Source organism: Gigantopelta aegis, chromosome 3 (assembly GCF_016097555.1).
Source record: "Gigantopelta aegis isolate Gae_Host chromosome 3, Gae_host_genome, whole genome shotgun sequence".
Lineage (NCBI taxonomy): Eukaryota > Metazoa > Mollusca > Gastropoda > Neomphalida > Peltospiridae > Gigantopelta > Gigantopelta aegis.
Window position 1 is genome coordinate 61,139,040 of NC_054701.1, and position 20,864 is coordinate 61,159,903.

At 38.1% G+C, this 20,864-nt stretch overlaps 1 protein-coding gene across 1 annotated transcript in view; it reads left to right on the forward strand.

The window, feature by feature from the left end:
* LOC121368376 (extensin-like) overlaps window positions 1–20,864 on the forward strand; it is a 37,800-nt gene that overhangs the window by 6,076 nt on the left and 10,860 nt on the right. The gene's annotated exons all lie outside the window — the stretch shown is intronic.

The following is a 20,864-nucleotide window of genomic DNA, read 5'->3' on the forward strand; positions in this document are numbered from 1 at the left end:
CTGGCACCAACAACTTGCTTCATCTTTGAGGTGTAACAAACTGATATAAACACTCTTTCAGATATTCCGGTGTTGAAACATGGAATACAATCACTGATTCTATTTTAAAAAGTGTATCCTTAACTTGATTTAAAAAACAACATAAAAAATTCATAACACTGGCTCTTGGAAATATTTAGTAAAATCTTTACTCAGGAGTCTGTACGTTTAAGTTCTATTTATTTATGATTATACAAAGTTGTGATAACATTGGTTTGTATATGTAAAAACAATTGTATTAATTATGTATGCATCATGGGTATTTACCTTAAGAGTTTCGATGCATTTAATGAAGGATAATTATGTTGTGTTTTGCTATTACATTGTTTATTTCATTATATGTAGAGTAATAATTTTTAATGCTTAATAGACAGAAGGCCACAAGGGAGATTAGTGCACTACTATTTGTGTAACCTTTAAATAAAGATTATTATTATTATTATTATTATTATTATTGTTTATGATGGTCGTTTGCTTTCTTAAAAAAAATCCCACGGGAGCCCACAAGGCAGTATACTCCATTCTGATTGGACCTGGTCGTGTAGTTTAATGTTTAATGCAGATTAATGTTCTGGGGCCAATTTAATTAGCTTAAGCAGAGGTTAACAGACATTTTCAAAACCAATGACTGAATCGATACAAACAATAATTGAAAACATATGTTGAAACGTGATTTAGCACAGCCATTGGTATCCACACATAATCAAATCTAAAGTTAATTTTTTATTTATGCCAAAAAGGAAAATAACCCAGGGTTAGTTTAAGTTTAGTTTAAACAACTGGGCCCTGGTATGTAATACTAACAAATTCAGTGACATGAAATAATTGCAAAACCGTTTAGCATAATATTCATGCGATTAAAAAAATGTAGATACTATAACCACTAGATGAATGTGAATAGTTTTGTTTGAATAAACAGATAGTAAAAAATAAACAACAAAAAACCCCTCCATAATAGCATTTGTTAATTGGCTCATTATTAATGTAAAATATTATACTATTATAAGTAAAATGCAAAAATAGGAACCTAAGGTATGTAGTCTTTTAATTTTTTTAAAAACAAGATACATATTGAACAATATATACTGTATGAAAAATATTATGAATATTGGTCCCAGTTCCTAGAAACAAGGAATACCTATATATTGTTTTAGATGTATTTAACACAACACAAACTGCACTAAAGTCCATCTCCAAATTTATTCTGTTTTGCTCTCTCTCTCTCTCTCTCTCTCTCTCTCTCTCTCTCTCTCTCTCTCTCTCTCTCTCTCTCTCTCTCTCTCTCTCTCTTCCGTTCTTTAACTCCTTTTCTTTTAGTTCCAGTTTTCTCTGTTAACCTCATATATCACAATGTTATGGCTTCATATATGCATTATGTTAGTACGGTACTTTTGTAATATGCTATAATTACCATATATATATATATATATATATATATATATTATACATATTGTATACAATAATGTGTCATAACACGACTGTACGGTAGTTGTATCAGGGCCCCATCCCTGACACTATCATATTTGTTTCTGGGGTAATACACTTTTCTTCTTTAAAATAAACAACAACACAAAAACTAAAACAAAACAACACAGATGATAAAAAAACACTATGTATTTTCTTGAACTTCATGTATACTGGGTGGCTTCGAACCTGCGTCGCCTGTTCTCATGAGACAGAATAAAATAGATGTTTAACGACACCCCGCACGAGAAATACATCGGCTACTGGGTGTCAAACTATGGTAAATGCACAAAGAATGTGATGATCAACATCAAGATAAAAAACAATGCAACAGATAAAGTTCATGAACGAAAGAAAGAAAGAAAGAAATGTTTATTTATAGATGATGAAAATGTTGACGACCTGAAGCTAACATCAGAGGATTGATATTTTAGACCTTTATTTTGCATAGGCCTGGATAGGTCAGGGTATGCGTTGCCCCCCCCCCCCCCCCCCCCCTCCCCCATCATGATCACAATTCTCCGTTATTAAAAACTATTTTAGTACGGCCAGAGTTGATTATAGACAATCACAATCTGTAATGTTTTATACCAATTATATGTGTACATATTTTGTGTATAATTATGTAACAATTAAAAACACAACCACACATTTTATAACTGATCCCTCCAGTTTGACTCCCCCTCCCCCCAGTTACCGGCCACTCCCGATGCTTATGTTTTGAGGACTTGTTTATATCCAACCTCCTAAACTGGATCAGCAAAATTATGAAATCATGCCAGACCTGGCAGTGACATGACATGCTGCCATGATTTTATAGATATACAAGGGCAGTACTTCGCGATTACTGGGATCTGTATCTGTATCTGTACTCGTATTGGTACATGTTGCCATGGTTTTATAGATATACAAGGGCAGTGCTTCGCGATTACTGGGTTCTGTATCTGTACTCGTATTGGTACATGTTGCCATGGTTTTATAGATATACAAGGGCAGTGCTTCGCGATTACTGGGATCTGTATCTGTACTCGTATTGGTACATGTTGCCATGGTTTTATAGATATACAAGGGCAGTGCTTCGCGATTACTGGGATCTGTATCTGTACTCGTATTGGTACATGTTGCCATGGTTTTATAGATATTCAAGGACAGTGCTTCGCGATTACTGGGATCTGTATCTGTACTCGTATTGGTACATGTTGCCATGGTTTTATAGATACACTTGTATATTCACATTAACTACAATTGATGGTGCACCGTCTATCATGCAGATGCTCATCGGTTGCTACATGAAATCCTTCATGTATGTTTATGTGGCAAAAGCGCCAAACTGCAATATAGTACAATCAATCACAATCCGTGAGTTGAATAAGACATTTTACACAGACTATTTTCAGCATACAAAGCCGGCCTGGAAGTGAATACTTTGCTGATCATAAAGAATGACTTGCTACCCATACCAATACCCATTGTTAAAACAAACTCAAAATACAAATGTACTTGAGAAATTACTTAAGTCAATCTTGATTGTTGAAGGACCTTTCTTGAAAAGTCAGAGAATCTATAACATCCTTTCAAAAAACAACTGCAAACCAATCTCCCAAAAGAAATCGGTTAACGAACTGTTTCTTACAAATTCGTTTTATTGGCAAAAAAACATATAGTCTTTAACACAAAATAACTAAGGACACGAATTTCTAGTGGTTACAATATAGCTGGAACACCGAATACTGTCTACAAATATATTTATCTGTAAAATAAAAATTCAACCACATGACAAATGTTCATTCTGTAAATCTGTTCCAGAAACTCTTATTCATTTATTTTGGTTCTGTCCATTAATACAAACATTTTAGCAAAATCTACAGGGATTGCTAAGACAAGAATGTACTAATACCAGGGCTGTAGCTAGGATTTTTTGTTTGGGGGGGGGGGGGGGGGGGGGGGGGGGGGGGGGGGGGGGGGGGGGGGGGGGCAAATGAGTAGTTAATAGTCTAAAACTCCTTAACCAGTTAAGAAGATAATTTTCTTTAAGTTTCTATAATGTTTTCCGGATTTTTTTCGGGAGGGGGGGCATATGGTTAAAAATATCTTGGTACATATCGAAGTGATACGTCCTACTAGAATGCCAAGTAGGACGTCATCGATTGGCGTACTACAGCCTTACAGGAACGTCAACGAAACGAGATGAGTGATATAAATTAAGATCGATTATCGGTAATAAATAGGATATTAAACTCGCTATCATTTCGTATCATGTTTATGTCCCTCGTGAAATAATTTCAATGTCACTCGCTAAAGCTCGTGACAATTGAAAATTATTTCACTCGGAACATAAACATGATACGAAATGAAAGCTCGTTAAATATCTTATACTTTCTTTATATTACTTGCATGCAAAGTAGTATATATACATAATGAGGTATATAGGAGTAATACCAAATGTACAGTCGTAGTAGTCAGAACAACAAATAAAGAAAGTAGACAGAACAACAAATAAAGAAAGTAGACAGAACAACAAATAAAGTAGTCAGAACAACAAATAAAGAAAGTAGACAGAACAACAAATAAAGAAAGTTGACAGAACAACAAATAAAGAAAGTAGTCAGAACAACAAATAAAGGAAGTAGACAGAACAATAAAGAAAGTAGACAGAACAACAAATAAAGAAAGTAGACAAAACAACAAATAAAGAAAGTAGACAGAACAACAATTAAAGAAAGTAGACACAATAATCTACCCCATCAAAACAGAGGCGCGCGGTCAAGAGGGCGCGCCATCGCGGTCGTCGCTAGACTGAATGTGACATGATAGAAGACGACAGAACCAGTCAATATGCTCGCGAGCGTTCGGCTTCCTGAATACGCCTATGACGGAACATGCTCTTATGTTTTCGCCTATGGCGATGTTAATTGGTTTAGAGGGCCGTGTGCAGCTTGGTTACGTAATACCCCCGCGCGACGGTGGTAGTCCTGCATTCCCAATATGCACTTATGCACCAGGTGTGGAGGCCATGTGGCCAGTAGTTACGTAATACCTCCGGTAGTGCGGTTTACGACCGGAGTATTTCTAGCGAACTGGCGACAGTAAGTCTGGCCATCTAAGAAAAAATACCGTCTCTGGGAGTTGTGGCAATATCACATGATAGGTGAGGTACTGCGTTGTGCCCCCAGGCGATATTCGCTGTCTCTGAGATTTTTAATAAATAGATAGGATTTTAGAGATATCGACGAGAAACATTGGAAGTATCCAGGGGAACGGACGTCGTCCACTGAACGAACTATATAAGTTCAGTCCGGACTTGGTAAATATATATTTCTGCTCTGTTGTATAACCTTGATGTGATTGATGTGACTTTAAATATTTAATACTGTATTATACCAATATTATTTAGACAGTGTCTCCGGTAATCTGACGAAGTAAATTGTAGGCTTCAGTGTTCTAAAATATTAAAGCTTAGCCAGTCATCCTAGAGGACCTAGGTAAACTGTAGGTTAGTCTTTATTGTGATAGGTACCAGTATTAATTCTGTATTACAAGGTTACTGAATGAGTATTTAAGGGTTAATTAAAAATTAACCAGTTAGGAATAGAGTTGTAATTCCTTTATTAATTAAGTTCCCCTGGCAGCGTTTCTCAATTATCACACGTGTGTGTGTGTTGTATCACGGTGAAGTGATTAGAATATTGTGTAAACTAGACACCTAGTGATTACCTAATTAAGTGATTAGCTCTGGGTTGTTATTATATTGCTGTTGTTGATTAACTACTGCGGCAAGTACATTTGTCAGCCTAGTGTTAATAGATTCCAAAGTGTATTGTGTTTTGGTGTGTTTTCTAGTGAACTAGTGCTAATATATATATATATATACGTATAATATATATATATATATATATATATATATATATATATATATATATATATATATCTATATCTCTGATATAAATCTTATCTCTGATTATACCTAGAGCCGAGCCACTCGGGTATTAGACTGCCCGATACAGAGAGATCTAATAGATATACAGTTAGAAGAGATATTTGGATAATCGTGTTTTATTCAGTTACGGGTATTATAGGTTCCCCGTGACAGGAATAAAAATTGGGGTGCTCGTCCCGGATCTGAAACGGGACATGCATATTTAAAAAGTATTGTTTGTAAATGGGGGCTTTATAAATTATTTTTACAAATTAACTAGAAGTAGCAACGTTGTTCACTAGAAGAAAAAGTGCGTCATACCTAAACTTGGATGAGAATTTGCTGGATAGGCCTACGCTCAGTGTAGTGGAGATTAAGCAAGCGCGTAAGGCCGAATTAGTTGAAATCGCGAGTGAGCGAGAAATTGATTTAACATCAGCTAAAACATTAGGTGATATAAAGACAATTATTATCCAGGAAGTTTTTGGTGATAGTCCTGTTATGGAAGAAAGTGAGATTGTTCCAGAGATAGAGATAAATGAGTTTGAGATGTAGAGTGTGGAACAGTTAGGAGAGAAGAAAGATAGAGAGAGTACGAAAAAAGAAGAACGTACATTAGATAGAGAGAGAGAGAGAGAGGAGAGAGAGAGAGAGAGAGAGAGAGAGAGAGAGAGAGAGAGAGAGAGAGAGAGAGAGAGAGAGAGAAAGAGAAGAGAAGGATAGAGAAAGAGAAGGGGTAGAGAAGAGAGAGAAAGATAGAGAGAGAGAGAGAGAGAGAGAGAGAGAGAGAGAGAGAGAGAGAGAGAGAGAGAGAGAGAGAGAGAGAGAGAGAGAAAAAGAAGATAGAGATAAAGAAAAAGAAGATAGATATAGGGATAGAGAATTCCAGTTAGCAAAATTAAAAGTGGAACATGAGTTAAAGTTGAATGCTGAAGAGGTTAGACGAGAGGCAGGAAATGGGTTTAACATGTCGGAGGCTTATAGATCAGTGCCTGTATTTGACGACCAGGAGGTAGATATGTTCTTCCAACTTTTTGAATGGGCCGCTAAGCAGCTAAATTGGCCGCAGTCTAAGTGGACATTGTTAGCCGTGTCTAAGTTTAAGGGGAAGGCTAGCGTAGCTTATAATTCAATGAGTGATGAGCGAGCAAGTCAGTACGACCTAGTTAAGTCTGCAGTGTTGAGGGCTTATGAGTTACGACCTTAGGAATCGTTTACGGTATAGCGAGTTGAAGAAAACGCATGGTCAGTCTTATAGTGAGTTCGTGGCTAAGAAGGCAGGGATGTTTGATAAATGGGTGGTTTCTCATCAGGCAGGGTCATATACCGAGTTACGGGAATTGTTGATCTTACAGGACATTAAAAATGGATTACCAGTTAGCTTACGAATTCATTTAGAGGATCGTGATATCAAAAAAATAGAGGAGGCAGGCATAGCGGCAGATGATTACGTGTTGATACACAAAGCTCAGGCAGTACAGGGTAGCTCTATACAACAGGATGATAGATGATAAGAAGAAATTTCAGCCAGGTTTTCCCCGGGAAAGTAACTATCGGGGAGAGTCATCTAGTTTGTCAGCTAGTCAGGCAAGGAATGCACCTGGTGGGCAAAGTAAGGATAAACCTGCATTATCAGCCAATGCACGAACTTTTCGTCCACATTGCAGTTACTGTAAAAAGGATAACCATCTTGTCGGGGACTGTTTTAAAAGGAAACGCGATAATGCGCAAGTGGTCGGTTTAGTGAGAGAGTTAATGGTTAGTCCCATGGCAGAGAAAGTAAACCCGTATGTGTCCACTGGTATGGTTTGTGATGTAAAACAAGAGTTGAGTCCTAAGGCAATATCAATCTATCGAGATACAGGGTGTAGCCAGTCTCTTATAACGTCAGATTGTTTAGCTGGTATTGAGAATTCAGATACAGGACGTAGTTTGGCCTTAACCTCGGTTACTGGGGAAAATATGGTTGTCCGGTTACATAACGTTTTCTTATGTTCGAAGTTTGTGACGGGACCAGTCGTTATGGGTGTTGTGAAGGACTTGCCTTTTGAAAACATAGGAGTTTTGTTGGGTAACGATTTGACTAGTCAGCGTTGCCAGCCGCAAGGTGACAAATTGTTAATTGAAGACAGCCCTTTACCAATAGAAGAGTGTAAGGTTGATGAGATTAGATATCCTGCGTGTGTAATGACTAGGGCTATGGCCAGAAGGGTAGCACGAGACCCAGAGGAAAATTGTGATCTGTCTGATACGTGTGTGAGCCATGAAATTGGAGTGGATGAGGTTATCAGTAAAATGGTAGATAAGTCAACTGACGAACTAAATGTGGTGGAACCTGTTAACCTCCCTCAGAGGGGAAATGAACCAGTTGTGTTTGATAGAGGGGACTTACCTTGTAATAAACAAGAGTTAATCCTAGAGCAGAGGGCTGATCCAAATTTGTTTGCAGCTCGCACTACATTGTTAACTGAGGGTGAGATGGAGGATCAGATGTCAGGTTATTATATGGACAAGGGAGTATTAATGAATAAGAGTGTGGAGAAGGTTGTGCCTGATAGTGAGGAATGTGTGACAAAATGTAGAATTGTGGTGCCCTCTAAGTACCGTCCGTCATTGTTATTGTTAGCACATGAGGACATGTTTGCTGGCCACTTAGGGCGGAATAAGACTCATAGTAAACTTGCCTCAGAGTTTTATTGGAAGGGAATGTTTGCAGATGTCAGTAAGCATTGTATGTCATGTCATGTGTGTCAGGTTGTGGGGAAACCAAATCAGCTAATTCCTCCCTATCCCCTGCAAAAGGTACCGATAGTTGGGGAAGCCTTTTCAAAAGTATTGATAGATGTCGTGGGACCATTATCGAAAACGCGTTCAGGCAACCAATTCTTATTAACAATTATGTGCTTAACTACGTGTTTTCCTGAGGCGATTCCCTTAAGGAAGGTTACTGGATCTGTTGTAGCTAGTGCGCTGCTTAAATACTTCACGTATACGGGTTTACCAGGTGAAATTCAAAGCGCCCGGGGTACGAACTTCATGAGCAAGCTGATCCAGCAAGTACTGTCTATGTTAGATATACGACAGATTCGTTCTGCTGCATTCCACCCTGAGAGCCAGGGCGCAATAGAACGTTTCCACCAGAGCATGAAAAGTATGCTCCGCTACCATTGTTTCGACAATGTTACTGACTGGGACCAGTCAATCCCTTTCGTGTTGTTCGCAGCACGGGATGCGAAGCAAGAAACTTTAGGATTCACCCCATTTGAGTTGGTCTATGGGCATTCAGCCTGAGGCCCTCTCAAATTGGTAAAAGATAGTTGGTTAGACAAGGATAATGCCGAAAACCTGTTGATTTATGTAGGGAGAGTTAGAGATAGGTTGTGGCAGGCGACAGAACTGGCTAGGAAGCATCTGAGCTATGCTCAGATCAAAATAAAATCAGTGTTTGATAGGAAGGCTAGGAGTCGGGAATTTAAACCAGGGGATAAAGTGCTGCTGTACCTTCCCATTAAACGGGGTTCATTACAGAACAGGTATTTCGGTCCCTATGTTGTGCACAGACGGGTTAATGAGACAGGGTATGTGATAAACACTCCTGATAGGGTTAGGAAAAGTAGGTATTGTCACATCAATTTGCTAAAAGGTTATTTTGACAGACTGCCGATAGTTCCAGTGTTACCTGTCCAGATTGAGAGTCACTCAATTTCCTGTGATGACGTCAAGACTGCAGAGATCAAGTTAACCAACAGCCAGATTCTAGCAGACTTGAGTTCTTATTTACAGCACCTTGACAGCACCCAGCGAGCAAAGTTGACTACGTCGATACAAGACAATGTTTCCATTTGTCAGGACTTTCCAACAGTTACCAATACCTTAATCCAGGATGTGCGCTTGGAACCCAACGCTACACCGATTCGACAGCATGCCTATCGAATAAACCCTGTAAAACGTGCAGCACTGAAAAGGGAGATATATTACATGTTAGAACATGACATTCTGGAACATTCAAACAGTCAGTGGGTATCACCTGTTATACTAATTCAAAAGGGAGATAACAGTTTTCGGGTGTGTGCTGACCTACGTCGCGTGAATCAACTCATCAAGGCAGATGCCTACCCTCTACCCTGCCTTGACGATTGCATCGACAGAGTTGGACACGCTCAATACATCACCAAATTGGACCTATTGAAGGGTTTTTATGCCATTCCGTTAACGGAGAAAGCTAAGGACATTCTGGCGATCATCACACCTGACGGCCTCTTCCAATTTCAAGTGATGCCGTTTGGTTTGAAGACTGCCCCTGCTGCCTTTCAAAGGATGATGAACCATGTGTTATCAGACGATGTGTATCTGGACGATGTGGTGTTAGCCACTGACACTTGGGATGAACATTTAACCGGTTTACAACAAATATTCAGTCGCCTACAGAAAGCTAACTTGACTGTGAACCTGGGTAAATGTGAATTCGTAAAAGCTTCAGTGACCTACTTAGGTCATACTGTCGGACATGGTTGCGTGGCGCCACTGCAGGCCAAGACACTAAGCATCAGCCAGTATCCTGCACCGACCAACTGTAGTGAAGTTCGCCGGTTTCTTGGTATGGCCGGTTATTATCGTCGTTTCTGTGCTAAATTTAAGACAGTAGCTGCCCCCATCACATTGCTGCTAAAGAAGAAAACGAAGTTCCAGTGGTCAGATGAATGCGAGAAGTCATTCAACCGTCTTAAGCAGATGCTCTCCTCGTCTCCCGTGATGGCAGCACCAGACTACCGAATGCCTTTCAAGCTGGCTGTGGATGCCAGTGACGTGGGAGCTGAAGCCGTGCTGTTCCAAGAAGACGAAAATGGACTGGACCATCCTGTAAGTTTCTTCTCCAAAACGTTTGACAAACACCAGGTGAACTATTCCACTACAGAGAAGGAAGCTTTGGCCATGGTACAAGCTCTGAAGCATTTTCAGATCTACGTGAAATCGGCATTGCATCAAGTGGTTGTCTTTACTGATCATAATCCGCTTACTTCATTCACAGAATGAAAGATGGAGTCTTCTTCTGCAGGAATTCCCAATTACCATTGAACATATCAAGGGCACATCCAATGTAATCACTGATGCCCTGTCCCGAAGTTGAATGTTGTGATAATGTTTAGACGTTCTTGATTTCTGTTTTTGTTCTTATATATTTTATTATATACCAGGGACTTGTGTTTTCTAGTGAACTAAACGTGCTATATACACCACATATATATATATATATATATATATATATATATATATATATATATATATATATATATATATATATATTTATATAAGATCTTATCTCTGATTATACCTAGAGCCGAGCCACTCGGATATTAGACTGCCCGATACAGAGAGATCTAATAGATATACAGTTAGAAGAGATATTTGGATAATCGTGTTTTATTCAGTTACGGGTATTATAGGATCCCCGTGACAACGCCACTGAATACATGTGCGTGTGTGTTCAGGAAGGAGTGCGCTCGCGTATAATTTGGATGTTGTTTTCCATAGAATCTGTAACTCGTTGGTGAACAACGCAGACCAAAGAACATTTAATGGCATACAAAGTTTCTTTCTTCATTCCAGTAATAGTTAATTTGATTATGTCCTACACGTCTGAAGGATATCAACGAATAGCGAGTCACAGGAGAAAAAGTCAGAAGCCAGTTGTTCAAACGTTCGCTTATGCCTGTCACAAATGCACCGGTCGCTGTGCGGTGTGTGTGTGTGTGTGTGGTAACCGTACGGCGTCCTGGCGTCCGCGACATCGGGGAAAGAATCGTAGGGTTCTCCCCAAAATCTTTGCCATGGTCACATTAGGTACGGTGTGTATACGGGGACACTATGGGCTGACACATTTTTTGGGGCCATCAAATCTTAAGAACATCGTAAGGGCATTGTAAGTTGACCTTACGGCCACCGTACGATGCCCGTACGTTGTCTCGACATCGTAGGGGCATCGTGTAACCTCCCTGCGATGTCTCCAGATACCGCAAGGTCACCTCAAGGCCGCAAGGTGCCCCTACGATATGTATGCGGTGGGTTTCTGATTTTAAAAATCGTACGATCTTCAAAAAATTATAATTCCGCATTACAAGTTTCCGATGACCCTACGATGCCCAAAAACCGGCCAATATCTCAACGATGTCCGCAGGATGTCATTGATGCCCGTAGGATATTCGTAGGATATCGTCAAAAAACACACATCGTACAGGGGTCATTCTACAGAAAGCGTCACTTTTCAAAATACAAATTCAAGATAAAACAATTAAAAGATATAAATATTTATTGTTAACTTTTGGAAACTAGATGAACAAAGAAACATAAAATTATATCTGACCACTCAGAACTGTAATCGGCCTGCACGTGCAGACACATGTTACTATATGAACAAGTTCATTGCGTCATTGGTGATACCGGACAAGTGGGGTAGTTCAGCAGTGTGATCCAATTGGTTTATAGTAATCAAGGGCACATGGATGTGTTATTTGGGTGTCCCTAATAAGATATAACTTGGAATAACTTTAGAATTAAAAACTATCCAATGGTGTAATTGTGCCTTTCCACACGGGTATTCTGTATGTGACAGTTTTAATTATTTAAAAATATGGAGTCCTTGAAAATAAATTTCATCAAAGTCATAAAGGTAGAAGGTATGCTTTCCTAAATAAACAATTTAAATTTCAAAAATAAAGTTTCTTGAGAAATGACAGGTAAAATATTCTTGCGTAACACCAATGACAAAACAAGTAACACCAATGACAAAACAAGTAACACCAATGACCATGTGTAACACCAATGACATTCAAGACTGTATCCTGAAAATACTATTATTCATGAGACTACCACTACACTACTTGTTTTATGTAATTATGTAATTAAAATTTCCTTAAATGTTGTTTTCTTCTGTTTTTTCTTCTTTAGCCTACAACTATTAAAGACCTATTAGAATAATTGTGTGTTTCTGTATTGATAAAATACGGCCAGTCAGAGTTTAGAAAATATACTAAATTAAGATACAGAATTTTAATTTTGTTTAAATATTAAATTAAAGATTTATTCATTAATTCATTTATGTTGTTATTTTCGTGTTTATATTAAAATTAAAATCTATTTTACAGTATACTTGTATTCCCAATAACGAGTAAAATGTTGTACTCCTACTTTTGCTTTTACGCAAGCGCTGCAAAACTCTACGTTAAATGTTCCAAATATTTTCAGAAAACGAGAACGCCTTCTAATGTTTTCAGTACATACACTATACAGCAAATCAAACAAATTATGTCACTATTCCAGAAATAAATCATAAGAACTGCGTCATTATTCAAAAGAGTTAACGATTTCTTTTTAACTAAAAAGCCATTTTAATGCACGATATTCAATAGCCTTTATTGGAAATAAAAACATACGTAATGTAATTTTCCGTTATTTGACTACAACTTGGTAATACATTTTCGGTATGATTTTAACTTTTCTTTATGATAAAGTTAACCTCTTAAACAGGAAAGGTTAGTAGTTTCTAACTGCGTTTAGCATTTGGAAAAAAAAAAAGTTCACGCATGCGCCGTTCGACATTTTCAATTGTTTAAATAACTACATGCTAAAATATATATTTCTGAACTATGCACAATGGACGAACACTTTGTTTTAAAAAAAAATTAAAAAGAGGAAAAAATCAGTTTGTCCAGCGTTCCGGTCCGGTCCGTGTTTTACCAACGGTTCCACAGCGAACGCCTTTTTCATACTATGAAATTTACTACATGCTATTTATTTCTGAGCTGATTGTTTTATAAATTGGACACAAAAATAGTACCGGTATTTAATTTTTATTTCCAAAACACTTTTGCTTGTCTTCTTATGTCAAACCAAACTGGAATTATTAACAAAAACACAAAACAAAAAAACCCCACTTAAATTGTAGAAGGATGGGACGGACTATAGTAGCCTAAGCTTAATGGTTTTAGGGGTTTGTAAAGTTTTGTATTTACATACTTACTTGTCTGAACTTTATTGTTAACGGAAATCTTCACTAACTGTGAAGAAAAACCTCACAAATGAACGACAAGCAGACGACCACAAATCGGATGTTAATTGCGCGAACCAAGCATAACGCAGTTAGGGACGTTGAAAATATACTACCGGCCTCGGTGGCGTCGTGGTTAGGCCATCGGTCTACAGGCTGGTAGGTACTGGGTTCGGATCCCAATCGAGGCATGGGTGAGTGCTCCGCAAGGGTCAATGGGTAGGTGTAAACCACTTGCACCGACCAGTGATCCATAACTGGTTCAACAAAGGCCATGGTTTGTGCTATCCTGCCTGTGGGAAGCGCAAATAAAAGATCCCTTGCTGCCTGTCATAAAACAGTAGCCTATGTGGCGACAGCGGGTTTCCTCTAAAAAACAGTGTCAGAATGACGATATGTTTGACGTCCAATAGCCGATGATAAGATAAAAAACCAATGTGCTCTAGTGGCGTCGTTAAATAAAACAAACTTTACTTTACTTTTGAAGATATACTCTTTACATTCCAGCAAAACATTTATTTTACCCAAAGTGCCATTATGCAACTATGATCCGTTTAATTTTCAAATCATCTTAAAAAATATGCAAAGCGAGGAAAACGGCATCTTATTCAAACTCATTGTCATTGGTGTTACAAATGGTCATTGGTGTTACTCAGTACCTGGTAACACCAATGACAAATAAGTGCATAATTAATTCGTGTTCTCTAAAGAAACAGTCCAGAAAACTGAAAAAGTGCATGTTGTAGCAGACATACGATGTCTACAATAACATACAAAAAGTTTCTTAAAATTATTAATCATTACATAAATACGATCGTACAATCAATGACAGTGAATAAACCTACTTTTATATTTTGACAACACATTCATGGCATTTAAAGAAAACTATTCACAGCTGTTCATATGTCTGATGTTTTTGACAAATAAGGGACAAGCTTATATTGCCCACCATCTTTTGAATACGGAAAATATTTACAAGATTCCTTCTTTAGTGAGTAAGTCAGTCAGCCATCAGTACGTATTTCATTAAAGGTATTCAGTGTTATGTCTTGTGTTATATATTTTAACAGTCCATGTTATGTATAGTGTTGTGCTTAGGACAGGTGACACCAATGACATTTTACACTAATCTCGAATAAAATCTCTATCAAAGCTGATTACCAGAGAGAAAAAATGCTATGACAGGATGATATTATTAATAAGGTATCGTTACAGACAACAAATTTAGTTTTCTATATATAAATAAAAAAGAAATTTTGCAGAGACATAAAAGTGACACTTTCTGTAGAATGACCCACAGGCATCTTACCCACTTACGATGCATTTGTAACTGAGTCATTAACCACTGGATAACGGACTGGTTAACGAACATGTTCAAAACAAAGGACTGAATCAATACAAATAACAATTCAAAACATTATGTTGAAACTTGATTTAGAACAACCAAGGATATCCATACATGGTCAAAATTAAAGCTTATTTTGTATTTGTAAAAATAAAAATAATTAAAAGAAAAATATTATGACTAACCTAAGGTTAATTTAACTATGCTTTGAACAACTGGGCCAACGATTTTATAGCGGGGTGGGGGGGGGGGGGGGGGAGGGGGGGGGGAGGAGAGACTATACTGTCTATGAGTCATGTTATTGGGATTCAGGTAAATATGTAAATATAAAAGGTGGTGAGGGGAAATATATGTGATTGGAGGAGGGGGGGAGGGGGTAGTGCCCACCTCCCAATAGTCCCCCCCCCCCCCCCCAACAACGCCAGTGCAAAACGTTGACATTGTAAAATACAGTACAGACTACAGAAAGCAGAGTTTTGTGAAGTAATTCCACTGGCGTTATGCCGCACGCTGGTTAAGTAGACATGGTTGTTGTGGCCACAGTTCTTGTTCTATCATCTCACACAAACATTGTTTCCCTATTAATGTAGGGTGCCGTAAAGATAACGACTCGTTCAAATCCTTCCACTTCAGAAATCTTTCATAATTTTCCTCCATACACCTTTTGATGTGATGTTCAGCCACACTGGTAGCTAGTCTCTGAAAATTAAAGTTAAATTAAAATTAACGACACCACTAGAGCACATTGATTAATCATCGGCAATTGGATTTCAAACATTTGGAATATATCGTCTTAGAGAGGAATCCCGCTACATTTGTCCATTGGTAGCAAAGACTCTTTTATACGCACCATCCCTCAGTCAGGAAAGCATATACCACAGCCTTTGATATATCAGTCGTGGTGCACTGGGTGGAACGAAAAATAGCCGAATGGGCCCACCTACGGGGATCGATCCCAGACCGACCGCACATCAGGCGAGTGCACTGCTTTACCACTGTGCTACGTCCCGTCTCTTTCTGAAAATGAGAAGCACATGGATTGGAAATGTGTCTTTGGACACCTAATGGCCATAAGGACGAACCGTCAAGACAAACGACCCTCTATAACAATATAACATTCGGTTGTGTGGGCAGGTATAATGAAGTACTCAAGATATGGGGGGGGGGGGGGGGGGGGGGGTGGCGTAGCCCAGTGGTAAAGCGCACACCTGATGTGCGGTCGGTCTAGTATCGATCCTCGTCGGTGGGCCCATTGGGTTATTTCTCGTTCCAGCCAGTGCACCACGATTAGTATATCAAAGGCCGTCGTATCTGCTATCCTGTCTGTAGGATGGTGCATATAAAAAATCCCTCGTTACTAATGGAAAAATGTAGCGGGTTTCTTTCTATCACTGTGTCAAAATGACCATATATTTGACATCCCATAGTTGATGATTAATAAATCAATGTGCTCTAGGTGTCATTAAACAAAACAATTAGTTTTTTTCTTTTTCGTTTTTACTGAAGATCATATTAACCTATTTCAAGTAATTGATTCTATATCAAAATAATACGTTACCCGACCATTTGTTTTTGCTGTTACATTCGATTCATGAAAATCCATGGAATAAAAACCTAAAAACTGTTAGCATTATATTGACCTGTTACAATATACAAATAACAATACATATGAAAAAGCTTCCTTTTATAAATTAAATATTTTAATTTTGATACTACGGGTTACGGGTATTTTATTAACGTGCCTATATCCAAAAGAGGTTCAGGCACTTTTGATGCTAATTCAATCCAAACATACTGAATTTGAAAGAAACTACTCAACTTGATTGCAACTGATACAGGTTGACTATATTGTTAAACACGGCACCTGTGATTACATCTATCAGGTGCGATGATATCATTAGTATAGTCTGCTTTCAAATTGATATTATATTTTGTCAAATTTATAATATTTGATATAGATCAAAAGGCAACATTTTGATTATTATCATGTTTGTTGTATGCAATAATATACTCTTCAAAAAAAAAGTAGGGAAACATGAAATATTAATGTTAATATTAACTAATTGTCCGAACATACGTTTTGACCACAGCCATCCTAGGAAAGAACGTCCAGGTCTGTTTATCAACACACCGAAATAAATTCCATAGTTTGCACATGCATCACGCATGTGGGGTGTCATTCTCGATTTTGACAATTTCCAGGAAGGTCCATTAATCACTGTGGAACATTATTTCTGTCAATCTTTTTCATTCTATTGATCATACAGTTGTTATTGTTTTGTTTTAGTCATTTTTTTGTTTATATTTGCGATTTACTGATAAAAAAAGGTCAACTTTCAAATTCACTTCTGACCGCATTCGCGCTTAAAGATCTTTGGTGGTCATACAACCTACTGTAATACTGAACTACCGGTTGTAATGTTTGCCCAAAGAATTCACTATTATCATACAACCATTCCCCACAGCTAATATACCTTACAATTTTGGCAATTGTAAATTCTGATTAGAGTTCCCCTACTTTTTTTGAAGAGTATATATTATTATAATGCTAATACAATTTCGTTTTACTTTCAGGTTTACATTTCAGGGATTTTCATAACTCATATCTGATTAGGACATTTAGTGGACTTAAAATAACTAAATAAGTGTGAACTGTTTATTTATGTTTATACATATATGAAATTGTAACTTGAAAGAATCAGGTGTATACAATATCTCCTTTTTTTACTTTATTTACAGCAAAATCTCTTTTAAAGTGACAGACAATAGTTTCAGCTCCCATGAAAATGCACACTAAGTTTAGTTAATCTACAAATCTGTGACACATTTGGATAAAGTTACAACTGAGTGAAACATGAGTCTGTGACTTTGAAATGGTGAAATACCCTCTAAAAATAGACTAAAAACTTGACTCCATAACTGTAACTTCTCAGACGCACGTGCGTTTTCAAAAATATGAGAAATGCATTTTGTGATATTAAAAACACCAGGATGACCAAAAACACTTCGAATGTACGGAAATGGATAATCTAAACAATAAAATCTAAGTAAATTATGATTTCAGTTGTCAAAAACGGCTCTTAATAGTAAAAAAATACTATTGGCAGCCCGGAACCCATAAAACAAGCGTAGTGTGTATCTGAATTCCAATAAAGTTTGCTTGTTTGTTTTGTTTAACGACACCACTAGAACACATTAATAATTGGCTATTGGATGTCAAACATTTTGTAATTCTGACATAATAATAGTCTTAGAATAGAAAATGTTTTCTATTACTAGCAGAGGATCTTTTAGATGCACCATCCCACAGACAGGATAGCATATACCACGGCCTTTGATATACCTGTCGTGGTGTACTGGCTGGAACGAGATGTGGGCCACCGACGGGGATCGATCCTATATCGACCGCGCATCAGCCGAACGCTTTACCACTAGGCAACGTACCGCCGCGAATTCCAATATGAATAAGAACATGGGTGTTATAACACGTGGTACAACTCTTATAAACATTACAATACATGTATTATTATTGCCAGCCAGCCCGGAACCCAGACTCCCCCGCTCTCATGTGTAGGGCATCCATGGGTCATGTCTCCGTCAACGTCAGTGACGTCCCAAGACCCACGGCCTAGTTGATCAATATACCATATAATTTACCCCCCCCCCCCCCCCCCCCCCCCCCCCCCCCGATCCAAATTCACTAAAGATACAAAAGTCGCAAAAGTACATAAAAATGGAACAAACCTCTTTTTCAGCATCTTCCGGGCTAGCAGCATAAAGTCTGAGCATACAGTCTCTGATGTAGCGCTGCAGTAGAAAATACACAAATGTAAATACGACTACTAGTTGTTGAAGCAAAAGTACTAGTGGTAGTACTAGTGGTAGTAGTAGCAGCAGCAGCTAGTAGTAGTAGTAGTAGTAGTAGCAGCAGCAGCTAGTAGTAGTAGTAGTAGTAGTAGTAGTAAAAGTGGTAATAGTAAAAGTAATACCGGTAGTATAAGAAGTAGTAGAAGTAGTAGTAGTAGAAGTAGTAGTAGTAGAAGTAGTAGTGGTAGCAGTAGTAGTAGTAGTAAAAGTGGTAATAGTAAAAGTAATACCGGTAGTATAAGAAGTAGTAGAAGTAGTAGTAGTAGAAGTAGTAGTAGGAGAAGTAGTAGTGGTAGCAGTAGTAGTAGTATCAGTAGTGGTAGTAGTAGCAACAGTAGTAGTAGTAGTAGTAGTATAAGTAGTAGTAGTATAGTAGTAGTAGTAGTAGTAGCAGCAGCAGCAGTATATTAAGTAGAAGAAGTGGTAGTAGTAGTAGTAGAAGTAGTAGTAGTAGCAGTTTCTGTCCCATTGATTCCAATCTCATGTACCCGTTTACTAAGCAAAGATGGACAGATGGACTGACAGAGATACGTTTGAAATAGAGATGCTTCACTACTAAGCTGAATAGTGACGACCACCACCACACCAACTACTACTACTACTACTACCACCACCACCACCACCACCACCAACTACTACTACTACCACCACCATCAACAACAACAACTACTACTACTACTACTACCACCACCACCACCACCACTACTACCACCACCACCACCACTACTACTACCACCACCACCACCACCACTACTACTACCACCACCACCACCACTACTACCACCACCACCACCACCACCACCACCACTACTACAACTACCATCACTACTACTACTACCACCACCACCACTACTACTACTTTTACTACTCCTATGCTGGTGCTACTGCATCTACTATATGTAATAAGAATTCTTGTCAAAAACTGTTGTTTTAACTGTCATAAAGTTTTGTTTTAACTGTCATGAAATGTTTTCTTAACTGATCAATATACATATTTTTTTAAATGAGGGCTGGTTTTCTACACGGCGGTCGTATATTTTGGGGGAAAAGCACAGTGTAAGACCAACATATTCCATCTTAATACTAGTAATACAAATATACTTGAAAAGTAATATTCTAAAAATCGACTATAATTGTTTTGGAATGCATGGCTGTGTAATCTTGAATCACATGATGTATATCATTTTAATAGTTGTTTGCACTGCTTTTGTCTAGCCCCTGCGCGTGTTGTAACCTCACCGTGGTGCAGGGGTGTAACATTCTCTTTGAGAATGGCCAATACAGCACAAATTGAAATTTTGAGAAAAGGTCAGTATCTATCTGTGATATTTGTATTTTTACACAGTTCTTTACAGTTTTTATTTAAATCATGAATTTTTATATTGATGTTGATCATCGCCTTATTTGTTTGCATTACCATAGTATGACACCCAATAGCCGATGTATTTTTCGTGCTGGGGTGTCGTTAAACATTCATTCATTCATTCATTGCTTTTGTCTAAATACTGGTAATGAGTATCTAGATGCTTAAAATATTTATTAAACTTACTTCACATGGCTTCGTGTCATAGTACATGAAAGAAAGCTGAAAACAGTCAAGGAAAGTATTGTGACGGAAGTAAACCTCTCAAAACCGGACCCTCTGTAAACCGGAATTTCCTCAAAACTGGAAATTTTTCAGTCCTTTTTTAAAAATCAGAAAATAACTAAACCTTACTAAACCGATTACCTCTTAAACCGGACATTTTAACGGGTCCCTAGGGTGTTCAAAAGCTGTGTATATATAACCGATTACAAAAGCCAAGTACTCACGTACACCCCTCCACTACACGTTATTGCTGTATATAAGGGGCAGGATTTAGCTCAGTCTGACGAGTGCTCGCTTGAGGTGCTTGTGTCGCAAGATCGACCCACCTCGGTGGATCCATTCAGCTGATTGGGATTTTTCTCATTCCATCCAGTGCACCACAACTGGTCAAAGGCCCTGGTATGTGCTTCCCTGCCTATGGGAAAGTGCATATAAAAAGTCCCTTGCTGCATTAGGAAAAATATAGTGGGTTTCCTCTGATTACTACGTGTCGAAATTACCAAATGTTTGACATCCAATAGCCGATGGTTAATTAATCAATTTGCTCTAGTGGTGTCGTTAAACAAAACAAAAACTTGAACTTTTTTGCTGTGTACAACTT